At 42.8% G+C, this 19,377-nt stretch overlaps 1 long non-coding RNA gene across 3 annotated transcripts in view; it reads left to right on the forward strand.

The window, feature by feature from the left end:
- Positions 1–18,583, forward strand: part of LOC135098511 (uncharacterized) — a 50,249-nt gene extending 31,666 nt beyond the window's left edge. The window contains exons 2-5 of one of the 3 annotated variants that reach the window (XR_010267095.1): positions 16,195–16,241; positions 16,444–16,586; positions 17,930–18,158; positions 18,250–18,583. This is a non-coding gene — a long non-coding RNA (uncharacterized LOC135098511). Of the gene's footprint in view, positions 1–16,194; positions 16,242–16,400; positions 16,587–17,929 lie in introns of all 3 variants that reach the window. The other 2 variants (XR_010267096.1, XR_010267094.1) reach the window with 2 other exon arrangements.
- The last annotated feature ends 794 nt before the right edge of the window (positions 18,584–19,377 follow it).

Consider the following 19,377-nt stretch of genomic DNA (forward strand, 5'->3'; position numbering starts at 1 on the left):
AAGGCAATCCTTATCTTATCTCGATGTTGATACTTATTATAACTATGAATGACCATTAAGTTGTTTCTTAGTCTTTTTTATAGGTTATAACAAAAACTGTTAATTTTTTCCTTTTATTCATTTTTATATATTATTGGTCGTTGGATTGCTTCTTCGTCTGTCTTTGTCTTATGTCGTAACGAAAACGTGCAGAATTTCTTCCTTTCTTCACTTATTATGTAATTGTTCGTTAGTGACATTGTGTGCGTGCACTGAGGGCAATCCCGCAGCGAAGTCTTAGTATTGCCGTAACGAGGCTGTACGGGGACTGTCTTCACCCAGCGCCTCGTCAAACGGTCCTGAGCCGCGACTCGGAGCAGTGCCGCTAACGAGGAACCTCCCTCCAGTGTTCAGAGGAGGAATTATCTGTGGCTGACATGTAGCCCTCGCGCGTCTCCTGCCTTGGAAATCCACCTGTCGCTTCCGAATTTGTCTTGCCTGTCGCTGCCTTCTACCTGCCGTCTCTCCCTGTCCCTTCCGTATTTGATGTATTATTCATCGCCGCTTGCTTTGCTGTCTTCTACCTTCCGTCAGTCGTACCTGTCTCTTGCTTACTTGTTGCCTTATCTGTCGCTGTTTGTTGCTTTTACCTGATATCATCCTGTCTTGTCTGTATTTTTCTTATCAGTCGTTGTTGCGGTCTTCTGCCTTCCGTCACCTCTACCCGTCTGATCCATTGGTCCTTGCTGCCTTTTATTTGCGTCACTTCTACCTGTCTCTTGCTTAATCGTTGCCTCATCCGTCGCCGTTTGCTGTCTTCTACCTGCTGTCACCTCCACCTGTCGTCCGTATTTATCTTCAATGTCTCCACTTGCTGTTTGATAGTTCCTGTCACCTCCACTTCTGTATTTGTTTTATTTGTCGCTCCTTGTCTTATAACTGCCGTCGTCACTTCTACCTGTCTCCTCCGTATTCGTTGCTCTTTGCTGTCTCTAACCTGCCGTCACTTCTGCCTGTCTCTAAAGTATTTGTTACCTTCTCGCTCGCTGCTGTTCTCTACCCGTCTACTCAACAACTTACCTTTCCACCTCCAGCACCTGCTCTGGCGTCTCTCACCCGTGACTGCTAACGCTCTCACCTTTTCCTGAGGTATGGTGCCGCTATATACTTCCTTAGCCAGTCGCCGCCTTCACGTAATGCCCTATCAAGGTTTATGGATCACAATCATAAGCTACGCCTTGCAATATTCGCAGTGTCGTGTAGCGTCGTTCGGCTGGTTAGCGGCTGGGGAAAAACAACTGTTATGAGACTGCTGATGGTCGTTTAATTAGAGTCAACGAGGAGAAAGCACGCGCGATTATTGTCCAGAGTCTACTTATTGGATTGTGTTTAGTGGCGAGCTCGGTGTTTGCTGAGCGGTATTCTCTCACATTTTGCCGCGTCGCTGTTCAGTTATTGTCCGGGAACTGTTTGGATCATTGCCACGCAAACAGTAATTTTCCTTTTTTTTTTTCAGCACTCTCGGAGAGTCTTAAGATATATCTAATGCAACAATAAACTACATTTTCTTTAAAGTGATATAATATGTACAAACGTTTGAAATCATTGAGTAATTCTCCTTAACAATATTTTCTGATCCAATTTTCTCCTAAAAACATCCCTAAAAATCAAGGCCAAGCCTTTTTTTTTCTTCAAGTTCCTTATAAGAATTTCATCTAGAATCAATGTCTTTCCCCCTCTAGTTCTCTCAAAGAATCAAAGCCATTTTTCCAAAAACTTTATCATTGGATCCCATCTAGAATCAAGACTATTGCCCTCCTGCTCTTTCGAAGAATTCCACTTAGAATCAAGGCCTTTTTCTTCTTCAAGCTCTCCCAAAGAATCTATAATCTACATCCCGTAACAACAAATGATGTATGGCTTCACGAAGGCTACACAGTAAAAGCTGATAATCAACCAACAAGTTTCCACAAACAGAATCGGCAGAGTCTTAGTCCCTGAAGACTTAAAGAAGACTTGCTTACCGGCGCTTTAAGCCGCAAATATAGGAAAAATTTATATTCTTCCCTTATCAATACATTCTAAGACTCAATTTTCTCTTACATCCTCAAGAATCGCCAGATATTTTATTTCATTCAATAGGAGATAAATCCGCAATAAGATGACACACGGAGCCTTGAAATCACCTCACTCTCACAATACAATCTTGATATATTAACTTCTTCGATTTGCTGCACTTTTGGTATACGCGCTAAATTGCATCAATAATGACCTCCTCAGTCATAATTACGTTTCCTTATCTGGGCCGCTGCACACACCTGGGCCCGCCGCCGCTCGTCCCTCATCCCCAGGCGCCACCAAAACGACGCACTAAAACTCTAATTCGTTTCCTGAAGCCTCGGTCATAAGTGCTGCCATCTATCTGTCGGCTCCGCGATCAGTTAGCTCCCCGCCTTCCTCCCTCAATCTGTCCGTCCGTGTGCGTTGGCGGGCGGGTGTTCAAATCTGAAATATATAGTTCATTAAATACAGGGGATGGATGCTCTTGATACGGTATTTTGTGAGGATAAATGTAAACACTGAAAGGATTGTAAGCTAGAAGGATGGAAGCATGGAGTACTGATGACTAAAATGGTGATGATGATGATAGTGATGTTCATTCTCTTACATATCTCACTGTTTCCAAAGCTTCACACGTGTCGTAAAATTTACAAGACCTACGTACAAGATATTTATAAAGCATTGCGTACCCAGACATACACATCTTGAAAATCTATACCTCACCTTCACATCTCATCTCTCTTTGCCCTGCATGATAATCCGTATGATTTTTTGCAATCCTTGACAGCATTATCAGAAGAAACAAGGATGCATGTCGTAACCTTTCTTAATGCCCTTCTTAGACTCTGTTCTTTCTCGTTGCCCTTTAAAATATATTTTCATTCTATACTGTATAACATTTAACTTTCCCTAACTGCATCTTAAACAAACACTCTTCCCTCTTATTGTCCTTCAAGATAGATGTTCATCCCACACTGTTCGTACATCATCTGACACGTCCTAACCATTTCTTAAGCACACGCTCTTCATTACGTACTGAGCATCTGCTTAACCCTCGAAGGTTGTAATAGCTCAGGTCGCAAAACTTTCACAGGTTACCTTACCAACTTCAAAATTCCCGCCCTCCCTTCTAACACACGCAGCATTTCTTCACTCTCCCAAAGATAAATATATACGAAGTACGTAGCATTAAGTAACCTAGGGCAGTAACATTCTAAAGTTTCATGGACGCACCTTTTAACTTTCTATCTCCTCTTCTCCGTCTCCTGGACCCTCCTTGCCGCGCCATAACACTTGCCGTCCCCCGCCTCTCCTCATCGCCTCCTTCTCGTCTCAAGGGACCTCGCAACTCGTCCTGAACCGCCACTTGGGGTCCTTCAGGTCGTCCCGTTTGCTCTCTCTCTCTCTCTCTCTCTCTCTCTCTCTCTCTCTCTCTCTCTCTCTCTCTCTCTCTCTCTCTCTCTCTCTCTCTCTCTCTCTCTCTCTCTCTCTCTCTCTCTCTCTCATTCCTTTCCGTCCTTCCCCTCTCCTTCATCCTTAACTCTCCTTCCCTTTCTTTAATCTCTCCTTCCCCCTCTCCCATCTCTCCTTCCTCTCCCCTTGTCACTCACCTTTTCCCTCCATCTCTCCTTTCCCATCCCCTATTTTTTTTTCCTCATCTCTCTCTCTCTCTCTCTCTCTCTCTCTCTCTCTCTCTCTCTCTCTCTCTCTCTCTCTCGATCAGAAAGTCCAACCTCACACACCAAATGCCAGAAATATGGCTGTCCTGCCTGCCTCTCTTCCACCTGCGTAGCTTCCTGTTCATCGTGTTCGCCTCCTCGTCTTGTTCCTTGCCTTCCCTTCCTCCTTCCTTCCACTCATCAGGATCCGCACGCTGCCTCTTAGTGCTTTTTTGACTGCCACTTCACCTCTGCCTCTTTCTCTCTCCACCCTTTGTCGTCAGTTTTCTTGCTTGTTGATGTATTTTCTTTTCTCTTCTTGGCATCGTGTTTGATCATTTCGCCTTTTTTTCGCATGTTTCTTTTAGTCTTTATGCGTGGCTGTTTTTATTCTGCTCTCTCTCTCTCTCTCTCTCTCTCTCTCTCTCTCTCTCTCTCTCTCTCTCTCTCTCTCTCTCTCTCTCTCTCTCTCTCTCTCTCTCTCTCTCTCTTTTTTCGAATTTACCAGTAAGGCCCAACTCTGGAGTGTCTTTAGTGTCACTGGCAGCGGGTGAACTCAGGACACTTGGGGCAGTAAGAAGTGGATAGAAAGAGTAGGTGGGTGTGGATGGAGGGAGTGGGCGACGGGCGGTGAGGTGTGGGCGGCGGACAACGTTGTCATCACTCACCAGAGTTCCGTCATCCACAAATTGTCCTCAGTTCATTCATGTGACAGACAGGTGGTACTTCCCTTCCTTTCTTCTCTCCTTCCTTCATCATTATTACGAGTACCTCTGCCCTTTCTTCTCTCTTCCATGCTTATTCTAACATTTTCGCTAGATTGCTGCAACATCGACTACTGCTGCTTCTGCTACTATTGCAACTACTGCTATTTAAACACACACACACACACACACACACACACACACATGGCATTCAACACTAAAACGTTTAATTAATTTATTTTTTCGCGAGTGTTGTGGATGTTGTCATTTAACTTAAGTAACTTTCACCTTAATTAAGCTTTTCCCTTGCTTGTATTTATTTATATACCTACTTATTATTTTTTTATGTTTTCTAATGTTTTTTTTCTTTTTTTTTTATGTAGTAGTCAGGGGAATGCGTCGGTTTAGGCTCCGTTGCCGTCGTTGTTGTCACCTTCGTCAGCTATTCGTGTCCCCTCGCTGGAGAAATTAGGAATCCCACTTGTATCCCGACTTCGTTTCCTTTGTGTCCTGCGTTGATTTATGGTCGGTGAGAAGGAGAAAAGACTTTTTGATGGTGGTGGTGGCACTTGTCATTAGAAGTACTTTATGATTAATCTTGTCGGTATTTCTCTCTCTCTCTCTCTCTCTCTCTCTCTCTCTCTCTCTGGTTGACTAAGTTTGTCAGATCAACTTTATTCATTTCAAAACTCCGCACACTTTTATTTTCTTTTACAACTCTTTCGCTCTTCTATCCTGCTGACTCATGGTCTCTTTGCACTCTCAGGTTACATTCATACATCCCTGATTCCTCCTCTTCTTTCTCCTCCTTTTCCTCCTCTTCCTCCTTCTCCTCCTCCTCCTCCTCCTCCTCTTGTTTGCGTCTATTCGTCTCTCGTTCTTCTTGGCTGACGCCGTGATGAATTCTCACTCTTTATGCTTCTGGCCAATTCACTTCAGCTGCAGACTCTCGCGTGCTTTATGGATTCATGTATTCAGGGTTCCGCCAGTCCGCGCGCCAATCCCAAATACGTAACAAACTTCAATTTCTCCAAAGTTTCAGCTTTTCTCGTTTACTCTGCGGGGGACATTTCACTCTGGACAGTTAGGTTGGGTCCGCTGGTGTGTGTGTGTGTGTGTGTGTGTGTGTGTGTGTGTGTGTGTGTGTGTGTGTGTGTGTATTTGTGTGTGTGTGTGTGCAGGGTACGCCGCAGTTTGTGGCTGGTGTGGTGACACGGTTTGCATAACTAACAATGCGTGTGTCCGAATGTAGAGCCGCTGGTGATCGGACGCCCATTCAGTGACGATGGACGGTATAGATTTCTGCGGTGTGTGTGTGTGTGTGTGTGTGTGTGTGTGTGTGTCCAAGTTATGACGGGCAAGTGGGCGCCGGGAGCTTAGAGGTGACTGCTACATATATCCTGACTTTTCAGAGTACCGTGCTCACTTCACACTCATATCCTCGATCCGTATATAGAAACACTTCATGTTCTCATAGGAATAATTTTCAAAGATCACAACATTGCAAGTCTAGTTCTCATGGATCTCTTTCCTATTCCTGGTGCAGCGTCATCATTAAAACTGCTGCATCTATCCTGAGTTTTAAGAGTACGGTGCTCGCTTTACACATTCGAATCCTGAGCCCGTAATTTAAAACCTTTCAGGCTCTCATAAGAACAATTTCCCACGGTCACAGAAATTGTAAATTGAGTTCTCACGTGTTTCTTTCCCACTGGTGATGCGGAGTACTTCAACAAAATCACGAAAACATCCTTAAAAACCCCCAATAAGTTCTAGTAGAGGCTGTTGAAAGTTGTCGAGAGGAGACACAAACTTGTGAGGATCCTGCCGCTGCACTCGTGGCCTCGGGATGTTTCTTGTGGCTCTGCTTACGGTGTGATGGTGACGTAATTTACAGAAGTGAGTAAAATGAAATAAGAAGATGTGGATGATTATTTAGTTATTAGCGCGCAAAAAAATACGTAAATGAATAAGAAAATGAAATAAAATACAAATAATAAATTACAAAAGCAACGTAAATAGATAAATTAATAGCTAAATAAATTATGAAATAAGTTAGTTTAGCAAGAGAGAGAGAGAGAGAGAGAGAGAGAGAGAGAGAGAGAGAGAGAGAGAGAGAGAGAGAGAGAGATCACAGGAACCTCGATCTATGCGAAAGAGCTGAAGCTTACAGGACCTTCTGCTGCTCTGACCTTAAATTTGTGTTTTCTTTACATTCCACATTCGTTTTGCTCGTACTCCCGCCCTCTTCTCTTTCACTGTATTGAGACGAAACATTTTGTAGGATTGCGTTCGTTACTCTGAGCTACGTATTCGACATATTTACAGTAGGGTGGGCACGCAGAGGAAAGCTAGAAATATTCAACTGTCCAAACCACACACGCGCAAACACGAACACACACACGCATGCACGAGACTCAAATTTTTTTCACAAATGTTTCCAGCTTTGAGTGTCATCCTCCTTCGTTGATCAGTTTATACAGTGAACTACCCTACAGTTTTTGTTTATATACAGCGTCCCATTCGTACATAGGGTTGATGGGCACCCACATGTGAGGTTACTGAACTCGCTAACATCAAACCCCTCGGCTTATACTTTCTATCCTCTTGTTTGGATGTTCCCGTCAGAGTTACGTTCTGCTGTTCCGTCCTGTCGCCACTACAGTCCTTGGAGCCACTCAGTCAGAAGCAGCTCTATGCCACTGTGATCTGTATTTTTATTTTTATTTTTTTTATTTTTATTTTTCACGCGTTAAGGTTAATTTTCAAGGGCCACAGATTATCAGTCAGCTTCTAATGAGTGTTTCCCCTATTATTATCTTTTTTTTTATCTAAGTGTTCTGGGTTAGGGCAACAAAGTTAAAAAAATGACCCACTGACTAAAAAAAAATAATTGATTGTACATAGATTTGTGTTAGATTATATCAACGGAATCATGAAAGCACCCTCGAAAAACTCCATTATGTACCACTAGAACTTGTTACAGCAATCGAAATAGAGCTCCGAAACAGTAAAAGTGCGTCCCTTTGTCTCTGCTGAGGATCAAAAGACCTTTTATTGTACTGTTTTGATTTCCAACTGAGTGACTTTTGCTGCCACTCCAGTGACTCGTGTCTGTATCAAGGGCTTAAAGAAAAGTGACTATTGGGTATAAATGTTGAAACAAATATGAGCTCTCTCTCTCTCTCTCTCTCTCTCTCTCTCTCTCTCTCTCTCTCTCTCTCTCTCTCTCTCTCTCTCTCTCTCTCTCTCTCTGCGGAACGGTCAAGGTCTATATCATAATTTCAGACAAGCGTTACATTAATTTCCAAGACACACACACACACACACACACACACACACACACACACACACACACACACACACACACACACACACACACACACACACACACACACACACACACACACACACACACACACACACACAGAGAGAGAGAGAGAGAGAGAGAGAAACAGGCGGCATCTGTGACTGGAGCATGTACACAAAAACAGACGAAACATGAAGACTAACACTGGCGGCAAAAAACAAAAATTCCTAGTGTTTACGTAGCGGAGGGAACACAGACGGCCCAGTGAATAATAAAGGAAAATATACGAAAAAACAAAACATGGGGTTTTTGGCGCGCGTCACGCAAAAACAAAATGCATTGGTGCCTCTCCCCAGTAAAAAGCTTCGTTTATTAAAAAAAAAAAAAAAGTAGTGAACGGCAAACTTACAGAAAAAAAAATGAATTCATATTTGTTGGAAACCTGAAAAAAAAATAAAAAATCTGAACAACAGTAGTTTGTCAGGAGTGTGTGAAAAAAAGATGAAAGCAAAATGAAAACTAAAAAAAAAAAGGCAAAACACTGGGTAACATTTAATCTAGGAACTCTTATAAAGAATTGAAGTGAATCGTATGAAAATAAATTATTTAAACGGATATCAAATAACATTATTTAAGTGTCCAGTGACATTTAATAGAAGAACAAAAATGAACAAAATAAAACAAAAAAGTTATGAAAAATAGATATGATGAAGCAAACGAATCGTAAAATAAAATTCTCTCTCTCTCTCTCTCTCTCTCTCTCTCTCTCTCTCTCTCTCTCTCTCTCTCTCTCTCTCTGACTGCCACTCTTTCCTTACTGCTCTTCAATTTATAATTTATCCCCCTTCCCTTCCTTCTTTCCTTCGTTCCCTCCCTCCCTATTCTCCCTACACACACAGTATTTCATCTTTCACTCCTTCAAGCCTCGCCCTTCCACCTTTGGCAGCCACGAGCATCCATCCTCTCCTCAGCAAAGATTTTGTGTCAACAGAGCCATGCACCAAGAGACCAGCCTTGAATATAAATTGTCACGGAAAAGCAATGATGTGTCGTCAGCTGTGGTCAGAGAGAGAGAGAGAGAGAGAGAGAGAGAGAGAGAGAGAGAGAGAGAGAGAGAGAGAGAGAGAGAGAGAGAGAGAGAGAGAGACTGCCTAAACAGCCTAAGTTTGTGTTTTCTTCCTACTTCTAACCTATCATCTTGAATTTCCGTTCTTTCAGCTACTAGATTATTACAGTACTATGCATGCAACGTTAAATAAAACCTGGTTAGTGCTCAAACGTTCTGTTTCGACTTGTTGTTATATGCGCTTTATGTGGTGAAAATTGTTATGGTTTTCAAGGGTATTTTCACGTTTCTAGTGGTAGTTTAACAAGGATCGTGCATCATCTGTGGGAAAAATGCCCATGAGAACCGGATTAATGATCTCTGTGGCTTATGAAAAAAAAAAAATCCTGATGAGAAAACAAAGCGTTTCAGAATGCGAGCCTTGGTTACCATCCATCAACTCAGAGACAGTCGCTTCCCGTCACCTCGCGTCTTATACCGTGACTAACCACTGATATTTCCATCCAAAAAAAATAATGAATAAATAAAATAATTGAAAAAGAAAATAAATAAATCAGAAAGCAAGAATAAATTCATTTAAATTAAAGGAAGAAAATACAAGATCCCACTAAGAAAAATCTAAAACCATAATGTTAGAGTAATATCAGCAACATTCAAATAATTTCACTAAAACAATTATATTTTGCAAGACAGTCAGAATCCTCCACTTTACAGAAACAGACCATTTCATTTCCTTCAAAGCACACTGGGCTGAAGAACTGAAGATCTGAATGTACCGTAACGCCTTATAAGGAATGTGAGCGTGGAGAGGGAGGAGGAAGAAGAGAAAAGAGGAAGAGGAGGAGGAGGACGCTTCGAGGGGGACAGGCAAGATTCTAGACGAGAAAGGAAGGAAAATTGGGCCATCTTCCCTCGATCATATGCGGAGGCGAGCAGGAGCCTTCGGGGAAATTAGGCGGCAAAACCTTTAATCATAATCTGTGGCCAAGACGAGGGAGAGACGGGGAGAGCAGACGAGAGGAGGTACTGAGAGGATGACGCGAGGATGGGCTGGGAGTGAAGGGTGCGGGAACAAGAATGGGGAATTCTCTCTCTCTCTCTCTTTCTCTCTCTCTCTCTCTCTCATCAGTGGGCCCTAATCCTGTGATGAGAAGTCGATCTATCGCCCCAAACTGGGCTGAACGAGTGTGCTGTTAAAACTTTGGTGCCCTTCCCTCCTCTCGCTGATAAAGGAGGCTGACCCTCCAATGATAGGCTTATTACTCCCACTGCCTACCTTCTCTCATCGCCCGCTACACCACCACCACCACCACCACCATTTCCGTATCCACCGTCACCACAACTACTCATGCAATTACTGCCGCCACTACCGCCGCCACAACCACTACAACTACATATGACTGCCACCACTGCTGCCACTATTACCACAGCTACCACTACCATCACCATCGCCGCTGCTGTTTCATAAAGATGTGTTTGTAGTTCTTGACTTAGCTAGTTTCTGCGTTTTTTTTTTTTTCTGTATCTTCTTGTATTTTCATATCGATTTGTTTTTTTTTATTTTGTCTTCTAAATTAGCATATTATTTATTTGTGTCGCTTCATCCAGTTACTACTACTACTACTACTACTACTACTACTACATTTTTTCTCTTCCTACTCCTCCTCCTCCTCCTCCTCCTCCTCTTTGACCTTCCATCTGCAAAATTACCAGCCCTTTTGTTAGCCAATAGCAGATGGCGGCAGCGTCCCGAGGCCATTCTTCAGTATTTTCTGGCACTTCTTTCCTTAATCCCTTGTTTGAATTCCTTTCTTTTTGTTATTTTTCCTTATTCATCCTTTCGTGCACTGTTGTCATTGCTCTTCCTCTTCCTCCACTTCGTTCCCTAATCCCAATCTGCTTTCTCTTCCATCTCCTTTGTCTCTTTTCCTTGTCTTTCCTTACCTTCTCGACATACCCTACCAGCCCTCCTCCTCCTCCTCCTCCTCCTCCTCCTCCTCCTCCTACTCCCTCCCTCCCTCCCTCTCTCCTTCCCTCCCTCCCTCGCTTCCCTTTCCCAGAAAAAGGGAGACAGGTACGAAGAAAAATGGAAGGGAGAGGAAAGAAAATTATGCCCGTTTAGGATAATACGGGTGTTTATGGAAGGCTTTTGCTCGTACAAGTTAATTAGTAAAAGACATCGCTGCTACAAAAGTCCCGCTTTGAACCCGTCCTGCTTTTTGCCCATTATGCCCTGGAAGAGGGTGTTTTTCTCCCTTCATTTTTTTAGGGAACCTGTTCTTTGTGTTAAGGAGGAGGAGAGGAGGAGAAGGAAACTTGGTACAGTGTGGAGAGGAGACAGACCGACAGATATGAGTCTTCCCCCTTTGTCTCAAAGAGGACATTTTATTTGTATTATGGAAGGGGGAGAAGGAGGAAAAAATTTGCTTTGGCGTAAAGGAGAGAGTCTGAAAGACAGGCAGACACAGAGGAACGGCCACAGACAATACCGACAGCCAACCACACAGACAGACAGACAAACAGACAGACTTATTACATAAAAAAAAACAGATTTAGAATCAGACATATGATAAATAAGCAGACAGGCAGCGCGAAGAGAAGCACAATACAATAACAAAAACAAATAACAAAGATAAATGGATGCACACACACACACACACACACCCACACACGCACACACAAAAAAAAAAAAAAAAAAACAATTAAAGACCAAATATGAGACAACGTGATGACAAGTAAGAAAAAAATGTATTTCAATAACAATAAAAAAAAAATGGCAGGAACATCTCACGGCTTGGCTTCTATTCTTTTTACAACGTCTATTTTCAGAGAACCACAGACCGGACCAGTATGGTCTTTCACTGTGATTTTCCCCACTGAAGGTACAGAATCCTTGTTCAACTATCACTAGACTTATGGTAATACTCTTGAAAACTACAATATTTTTTATCTCAGGTTGTTAGTAGCTGAGACCAGGATGCTCAATAACACTAATATGTAGAGATTTTTACTAAATTCCTGCTTACTAATAATATTGCAGAATTCTTGTTAGATTATCATTAGAATCATGGAAACACCATTGAAAAACCTGAATCATTTCCATCGCAGCCTGTTCGTAGTTGAGACAAGACGCGGAACCCTTTGGGAATGTTGCCCCTTGAGTCTTGGAGTAAAAGATTCGTCGTGCATTCACCAGCTGTGCAGTAAGAAGAGTAATGATATTTTCTCATTACGTCTTCCACTCCATGGCGACAGCAGCCCTCAGTGGAATCCGAAAGGTGGAAGATGAAGGCCTAAAGTTGCACACTTCTTCAAATCTTGTGGAAAGAGTGGAAAGAGAAGTAAAGGGAGACGAAACTAGATAGATTACTGGTCAGGACAAAATGGAATGACTGGGGGACAAATAGACGTTGAGTGGATGTGATTTCCAGAAGTCTTCGTGAGGATGATAAGGAGGAGGAAGAGGAAGAGGAAGAGGAGGTGGAGGTGGAGGAGCAAGGGTTGGAAGAAAAGAAAATTACAGTGAGCAAGTTCTGATGTCCGAAGCTCACACACACACACACACACACACACACACACACACACACACACCAGAGAGAGAGAGAGACAGAGAGACAGAGAGAGAGAGAGAGAGAGAGAGAGAGAGAGAGAGAGAGAGAGAGAGAGAGAGAGAGAGACTCATTTCATAGTCGCACGAAATATTATTGTGATTGCATGAGTCTCTCTCTCTCTCTCTCTCTCTCTCTCTCTCTCTCTCTCTCTCTCTCTCTCTCTCTCTCCCCTGCCCGCAGAACACTCTCCGGACCCTGATAAGCAGCCGATAACGCGGCGGCGGCTCCTCCATCACTGCCAGTAATAGCTTTAGGATCCCATTAAAACTTCATAATATTACTCCTTCAAAACTTTCTCCTTGGGATATACACCGGAGGAAAAACGGGAGAAATTTTGTGAGCACGTTGTTTTAACAAGAGTACGAGTACGTTACGATGACCATGATAAGGTTGGTACTCTTAAACTTTCCGTTTGAAAAAGTATCTCAGAGTACTTTCATATTTTTTTTTTCTTCTTCTTATCTTCTATAAGTTGCTGACAGTGAACGCGTTCGATATAAATCCTACTCTACTGCCTCAACCATGTTATTCCATTTAAATTAACTCGCACTCAAGTCTTTACGAAATCTGGCAGTAACACTCAGAGTGCTTTAAGAATATTTAAGCGCAGTAAGTCACAAGCAGTAGGCTTTACAGGATTAGTGTTAGCAAGTGTTCGCACGTACCACAGCGTAGCATTCCTCTCTTGGCTGTCCCCGTGGCATTGCAAGGTCGGTTAAAGCTGCCTGCCCTCTGTTCCTCCCTTGCATGTGGTCTTCAGCAGACAGCGGCACTGGTGGACGGACACGCCAGAGTCAACAGGGTCATGATCGCTTGACCGCTGCTTCCTTCACGCACCGACACCCTCAAACACTTCGGGTCTTCCCTCACTGGCACACACACAGTCCGGTCCCTCCAGCGCGCACACACACACACACACACACACACACCAGGGCCTATCTCTTACACAAACACACCCCGCCGCCTCCATCACGCTCTGGTGCACCGCCCGTCGTCTTTCCTCAGCTGTGCTGGGAGAAAAAAGTTCCCCTGGCCACTTTTGGGAAGCGGAGGTGTCGCCTGCCGGGTGTCGAGGCGGAAAAGAAAGAAGAATGTTTTACTGTTCTTCAAACATTGCATTTTCCTGCTTCCTCGCAAGACATTTTATTTTTCGCCGTGTCATCTTTATTTTTCACTTGATTTGTGGAAATCTCTCCGCCGCCGCGTGCATAACCTACGAGAGTAAAGACCATTGGTTCTTTTCCCCTTTGTCTTTGGTTCCCACTTTCATGTGTGGTCGCTCAAGTGGATTTGCAGCCTCTGCTCATCTCCGGTGAAAACTTCATCTCCCAAACCCTTCCTCCTATTTTGATTTCTGCTCTCGATCCACCTCTCCTTTGACCTTCGCCTTTTCCTGTGTTCTTTCATCTCCATATTCATTGCCATTTTAAAAGGAACATCACCTTTCTTTTTGTATGACATATCCGTGTACTACTTGTGTTCTCTAATATTTCTCCTGTTCTTTTTGCCTCAATTCTAGCTCGCCCTTCTGTGTTCTTGTTTTACGTCTTGCCACTCTGCAGTATATAACACATATATCACAACCTTTATATTTCCATTATGTATCACAACTCCCTATAGTGATTCTGGAAACTAAAATCTCGTTTCCCAGGCAGTCCATTTCCAGGCAGGCATTGTTTGCTCACAGCCTTTGTACAATTCTCTGTTTCCACGCTTGATTTGGTGAAAGTTTTGACAACTTTTTTTCCTGCTTGGGTATGTGGGCGTTGAGAGGGAATGTGGGGCGCGAGTGGGTGGACGTGTATGTGTTTGTGCAGTGAGCAGACAAATAAAGGTCAGTCAAACGTCACGGAGATTGAGGGGAGTGTTATGGGTCATTTGGCAAGAACTCATGATGTACCCGTCTGTCCCGTCGAGTTTGATATCATAATTAAATGCTCTATAGAAATATAGAAGTCTCTCACTGTTTCAGATAGTTAATTAAAAGGGTTACGTTTTGGTCATGAAAAGATGACATACTGTGCTAGAGAGAGAGAGAGAGAGAGAGAGAGAGAGAGAGAGAGAGAGAGAGAGAGAGAGAGAGAGAGAGAGTAGAAGGAATAAAAATATATTTGATCGTATCTGTGAGCACTGAAGGACCAGCGGCGGAGAGGGGCGAGGGTGCTGGGAGCTAGTGGTAGCGGCGGCAGCAGCAGCAGCAGCAGGGCAAGAGTCCAGCAGGTCAAGAGGGGATGAGGGTGGCGGGGAAAGAGCTGATGAGCTTTGCGTTGAGCGGCGAAAGGATTTGGGCTGTACTCCACGCATTCTGTCTGGCACCGTCTTGGGAATAATGTGTGTCTGCATGTGCGTGGTTGAGAGAGAGAGAGAGAGAGAGAGAGAGAGAGAGAGAGAGAGAGAGAGAGAGAGAGAGAGAGAATGTGATTTTCATTGGGTGACTCTGTTAATTCCACTTCTCGACGGATACATGCAGATCTAACCAGTGAAGCAGAATATATTAGTATACAAGCATATCAAGCAATTGCATTATCGTCTTTTAAATCAAAATTCACTGGGTTTGATTAAATAAACTGTTTATGCCTCAAAGTAACCTAAACATTAGCCAGCGGGTGCCAGCAGGTGAGCGGCGGCTGAGGACTCATGCTTAAAGAGAACCTTTTGTACACCACCACCACTGTCACAGCTCGCTGGGGTATGGCAGACATCCCAGACCGCATCACTACAGGAGACTTGTTCGAACATTGTGTAATGATGTGTAATGTCAATGTGTGGCGACAGGTGAGGGATTGGATGCCAGTGATTGAGCATCAACTCGCCTTCTGCACACTACCAGCACTGTCACGCCTCGCTGAACGATGACAGACATCCCAGACTATATCAGGAAGCTAGGCAGTACAGCAAGTGTTATAGATGCTGTGTTTTGGTGTGTAATGAGTATATCTTACCAATAGCGGCTCCTTGTGTATTATATTGCCGCTGTCGTGGGAAATCCTAGAGCTGCGAAAAATACTGGAGGGTCGGTCTTCATATCAACAGAAGGTGCTTTTAAGTAGTTACTGAATAATTTTGCAGCCTAAAAAGATTATATTAACACCTATATAGACCTACAGAAGACACGGGATATATTAGCACTTACCACGGGATACAAGATGCTTGAGCGAAGAAGGCCGACTCGCCAGTATTTTCGCAGCATAAGGATTTTCATACGACATCCCCTCATTCCATGACATGCAAGCTTGGGGACCTGATGGGAAAGTGGAATTTCAGGGTGGGGGGAGGCCAAAATATGCCAAAGTTAGGAAACCAAAAAATCCAAGGAGAAAGCAGCGCTTTTTTGGGGAAAAAAAAAAACGAAAATAGTTAAAACGGAATATTCATCTCCCATACTCAATACTACGTCACTAACCTTGTTAGTTAGGGTGCTCCGCCCCCTCCCCACTCCCCCCGCCACGCTATCCTAATAGATGAATTTGTAGTTTAATACAATGCATCTTTTATCTTCCTCTCTCCTCAACAAGCTTGGGGATCTCTGGTAGGAAAGCGGGATTTTAGGGTGGAGGAAGGCAAATTCTGCCAAGTTTGGACATTAATGGAAAAAGTCTAAGGATGAAACGCCATGTTTTGAAAACTGGGGACATTTCTAGTCTAAACTATCTTTACTTAACCCTTAAGATCTTCATCCTCCCCTGGACTCCATTAAGGACACTAAACTAATCTACCTGGGTGGCCCCATGGACCCCATGAGGAGCAAGTATTGGGTAAGGAAGCTGCCAGTGTTTGTGTTGATGCTCCCTTCTGTACATTTTAGCACTGCCAGGACTTGCTGGACTATAGCAGACATCCCAGACCACATAGGTAAATATACTTGACATGTTATACTGGTGTGCAACATTGGAGAAATGAGGAATGAGCTGCTTTGTGCTGCTGTGATGTTTACTTATATATATTTGTGTTCTTCAAACTAGTTGTAAACTATACAAATCAGTGCATTAATATAGCTTTCATGCATTCCAGACCACTCTGTTGTAAGGTCATACCCCCATACCCTTCTCTGCAGTAGAGAGTGAAACACCTGTAGGTGTCAAGCAGAAATGAGTAACACTCACCCATTACTGTGCCTCGTCTCAAACTGTAGCACCTTGGTCCTCCATGTGTCACCCTGCTTCTCCAACCCCAGCTGTTCTTTCATTGCCTAATTAGGTAAGTATACTCATTCTGGCCACAGGTTTTTGTTGTGCTGGTATCTGTGTCTTTTAATGCCTGTTTTTATCTTGCAAAGGTGGGATGGGCAAGGTGGAAATAATTTGACAAATCTGCAGTTCCTTCCATTTTGTACCATCATTTTTATATCTCTCTATCTGCACAGCTAATCTGGGGCCCTGGTGGGAATGTGAGATTTTGAGGTGGCAGAAGCAAATGCATGCCACCAAACACTACTTAGAGCTTCCCTATCATGCATGGGTTATGCTAACTGCTATACATGCCTTAGCCACATGAAGGGCTTTTGAAAATTTAATGTAAGAGAAGTTGTTTAAGCTGCTATGCATCAGTTTCTTGCAATCAGTGGTGGAGCTGGCTTGTGTGGGTGCCATAGGCAAACCTCAGCCTGAGCATCCACCCACACATCAAGACAATCAAGCAAGCACTGTGTGATACATTGTAATGGTACAGTAATCCAGCAGAGTGGTGGGGGTAACACTGTGTAAACGGTTTTAATGCATTCTCTATGCTGGTCTTATGGTAGTTGCTGCCCTGGGCATCGCTCACGTCACACATAACATATCCCCTGCTTTCAATGCAAGTGCAAAAAAAAATGGCCATCTAATCAGATGTTTTAAACTAACCTGAGGCCTATGGTGCTTTGGCCCGGTGTGTGTTAGCTGCAAGAGTTGTGCGCCATGGCTCCTGTCAACCTCGTGCTGCAGATAACACTCCTGGAGAAGCCACATCACATGTACAGTGTACTGATTAGTATTGGTGATACATACATACATGTATGGTTACTCTCTCCAGATGTAAGGAAAAATACAAGTAATTATTGTGCTTTTCAAATTGATTGATTTGTTGATTATCAGATTAAAATGAGACAACTGGAGTGTGCAAACTTTTTCAAAGGCTGACTAAAGACATTACATTAGTACATTGAATTTAAGTGAGTTTCTCTAGTAGTTATGTAGTACATTGAATTTAAGTGAGTTTCTCTGTAGAAGAAATATTGTTCATTCAGTAACTAAATGACAATGGTTTAGTCAAACAAAATTATGAAGAAATCACTAGAATCAAGTGTGTTGCTGCATGTTTAGCTGAAGCAAAATCAGCTAATTTCCAAAAGAAAAGCTGGAACTTGATATACAAAGATCACTTTTGATGAACTCATTCTGGAACTTCATACACAAAGATCACTTTTTGATGAACACGTTCCTAACCCCTTAAATTATTACTTTAGTTGGCTGCCAGATTATTCAGTTTTGCATGCACCAACTGCTTCTGCTAGTATCTCTTTATAAGTAAGTCTCCATAGTAATATATTTGTTCTTTTACAGGTTTGGATGGTTAGAACACTTGTAGTAGACTTTTATGCATTGCTTCCCATATGTGGTGCCTGCCAGAACAAAGAGGATGCACAGCACCTCTAGAGCCTGCCTGTGTGTGCGACTGACTTCCTGCACAGTCTTGACACTGATGGTCATATCCAGCATGAACCACTTCCTGGATCCACACAACCAGCCTAACACTGACAGAAAAGATAGATTTATGGAATAGGCATGATAGGTAAAATATACATACATAGGTTTCATATAGCAACTGGTACATATATATATAGACAGACCTGTTGGCTCTGCAGTTTTTGCCTGTTTTTAAGTGGAGAAACTTAAAATGTTTATAGTTGGATTGCTAGTTCAATTGTTGTTGCCACATCATCATCAGTGAACAGCACTTTCAGTTGAAATCATGTATTCTGGTGGTTCTTGTATTCTCACACAATTTCCTCATGGTGACTCAAGGCTGCATGCATCAGAAGTGTACCAGCTCTTAGCCCTTCATGTGTGGTGAACCAGGAAAACTGTGCCCAACAGCCATATATGATTGATTAATATTACATATTTTCCTTCATGTACTATTGAGTGCATGTTCTATAGTGAGGATGCTGCTCTTCTGCATTTTTGTTTTAGGTGAATGAATGGTAAGTCAGTATCTACCGTTTCTTCATTCTCCAAAACTAGCAGTTTGAGGATGGGGCTAGCTTCTCATTCTTTTCCTCATCCATGGGAACATAATAATGATTAATTTGATGAGGCAGTAGGAATACTGAAAAAAATACACTTAGATGGAAAAATTTAACAATTTTCTTTATCTGACAAGGTATGTACAAAGAAAATAGAGCTTGCATCATGGTGTGAATGAACCCCTGCTAAGGTATTTGTCTGTGTGTGTGTGTGTGTGTATTATTTGTCTGGCCATTTGTAGATCTTCCAAACATGGTATTGTGTGTGTGGTGTTACGTAGCATGGGACCAGACGAGGTGCAGCAGGCCCTTGCAGAACTTCTCCGGTGCTTCTCAGTACGGACATTCTGGGCATCCTTGTAGTCAGTCTTGTAGTCTCATGACCAAGTGTAAGTAAATCAGTAGTAAGTCTCCCCAAGAGACTTATGTTTTTATTTATACATCATTGATATATATTTTCCTTTGCTATTTCTCAGTGCTTCAGGAGATATCAAATGGTGGATTTTCTATTTTGTTTTCAGGATGGATGTAAAAAATTTTTTTGTCAGTGGTTGAGGTTGCAAAAAAAAAAAATAATAATTTTGCTTAGAAGAAATTACCTAACTAACTGTAGCACTGTAGTAACTGTTACATGCTGTAGTGATCTCTCCACCCTGCTGGAATGCCACCAGCCATCATCATCCACTGGCTTTAACTGCTGAGTTGATTTTATTTATTTTTTATCATCAACCTAGTTTGTATTTTTTTTTTTTTTTTTTACATGTT

The sequence above is a fragment of the Scylla paramamosain genome, chromosome 4 (genome assembly GCF_035594125.1).
Source record: "Scylla paramamosain isolate STU-SP2022 chromosome 4, ASM3559412v1, whole genome shotgun sequence".
Taxonomy (NCBI): Eukaryota; Metazoa; Arthropoda; class Malacostraca; order Decapoda; family Portunidae; genus Scylla; species Scylla paramamosain.